Source organism: Rhincodon typus, chromosome 14 (assembly GCF_021869965.1).
Source record: "Rhincodon typus isolate 14 chromosome 14, sRhiTyp1.1, whole genome shotgun sequence".
NCBI classification, from domain to species: Eukaryota; Metazoa; Chordata; class Chondrichthyes; order Orectolobiformes; family Rhincodontidae; genus Rhincodon; species Rhincodon typus.
In genome coordinates this window covers 35822650-35824939 of record NC_063345.1, presented here as the reverse complement: position 1 = coordinate 35824939, position 2290 = coordinate 35822650, and positions in this window count along the sequence as shown.

Below are 2290 nucleotides of genomic sequence, written 5' to 3'. Positions count from 1 at the left end.
GGGTCTAGACCAGAAACATCAGCCTTCCTGCTCCTCTGATGCTGCTTGGCCTGCTGTGTTCATCCAGCTCTACACCATGTTATCTCTATTAGAAGTTGTCTATGTTTTATTTCAGACCTCAGCAGGAAGTAAGTCTTCCAAATCTTTTCATGCTGACAGGGACCCTTTTCCCATCTCTATCCATTTAAGAAATAATATGTCAACACTGTGCAATCTGTTTTTAATTCTGTGAATAAACTTTATTCTTGTTGAACAAGAGAAACAAATGACATGTGTTATAACCTGATCTGATGTAGTACTGGGCAACTCAGATCCAGAATACAACTTGGCTTGATAGGTCATATGATTAATTTTGCAGTTGGTTGCAGTGATGGTTAATCACTGAAACTTATACAAAGGCTGTAGATATTTTTTAACAACAGAGCATAAGATTAACACACAAAGAGACAAAAAATGTCAAACAAAGCTTTATGAGGGACTTAGAAAGATCTTAATGCAAATAGCAGAGTAAAGTTTCAGAGATAGTAAGAACTGCCGATGCTGGAGTCAGAGATAACACAGTATGGAGCTGGAGGAACACAGCAGGCCAGGCAGCATCAGAGGAACATGAAAGTTGACGTTTCGGGTCAGGACTCTTCTTCAGAAATGGGGGAGGAGGAAGGGAGCTCAGAAATAAATAAAGAGAGGAGGGGTGGGGCTGGGGAAGGTAAGTGGGAGGTGATAGGTGAGTTGTTGTGGGGGGGATGTTAGTGCAGAGGTGCAGGAAACACGAGAGATGCAGTTGAGAGCATTTTCGACCACTGAAGTGGGGAAGTTGCGGTCCTTGAAATAAGAGGACATCTGGGATGTTCAGGAATGGAACACTCCATCTTGGGAGCAGATGCGGAGGAGTCGGAGGAATTGGGAGTAGGGATCGCATTCTTGTAGGAAGGTGGGTGAGAGGAGGTGTAGTCTAGGTAGTTGTGGGAGTCGGTGGGCTTGTAATAGATGTAGGTTTCCAGGCAGTCACCAGAGATTTTTCAGCCTGTTCCCCAACACTATCCTTTTAAGGAAACTCAATTCTGGAGAAAGTACACTCATATCTCAACTCTAAGTTTTTACTTAACTAACACCTCCATGTTTCTTTTACTTGGTCTGCAGAGACAGTCTTACAATTCCTTTCCAATTCTGTTAATATGAACCTTTCACAATTCTGATGACAAGAAATGATTTCAGTTCTAACAATTTGAAGATTTCTATACAAAGTTCCCTTGTTTGGAAGATTCTCAAATGAAAAGAAAAATCATTGGAGAAGTGATTAGTTCTCCAAACTAAATGCTTGTCTCTTCTGCAAAAAGACACTGTTCTCCTTTATGAACTGAACTAATTTTCTGAATTGAACCTAAAATTAAAACCAATGATTAATTGGCAATATAAATATTCTATCCATTGACACTACACTGGTTCCTCCAGGCAGTTGACAACAGTCACATGCTATTTTTAGAGTGGGTATACTTAGGTAACTGTTCAAATTGACTTTCTGGCCTGTTTCAAAAATGTTACTTTCACAGAAGTGACTAACACTCAAACATTTTAAAATCCAAATCTCAAAATATATAATGCACACATTTTATCATATCACCCCAAAAGGAAAAAGTAAAATTATTTATCTATGATCTATAAAAATTTCTTAATATCACAATTCCAATGTTGCTTAGTCATTGATGTAACGTAGCCTGCAGTTTCATGTCAGAACCATACAGGATCCTAGGTGGAATTGATGAAATGTCTGGGAGATTGAAGTTTCTGACGAACAATATCCCTCCATCTGGAAATCTCTGAAATAACTGATTAAAGGTAGAGAATGCAGAGGTTTCTGCTTCAGTTAATATTTATCCAGCCAAGTTAGATAATTTAAAACTTAGTCTAGTTCCAGAAAAGACTGTTAATCTGACACTCCAAAACACCACACACCCCCAACTACATCTCCATCAAATTCTTATGCTGCCCAGATGTCTGACAACCACTCACTCCTCCTCCAAAACCTCCCCCAACCAACCATCACCAACCCAACACAATTTCATCTTTCAAGGGCTTGATACCCTCCTTATCCCACTGGAACCGACCTAAATCTCTGGGGGGACACAACAGTCACGCTGCCATCTGAACCCCTGCCAGCCCTGACACCCTTCTCCCTCATTGGACCCAGCACCTCTTCCCCTGCCAGCCCCAAATCCTACTTGACAACTGTGGCCCTCTATACCAATCCATAAGACTATATGATATAGAAGCAGAATTAGGCTATTTTGCT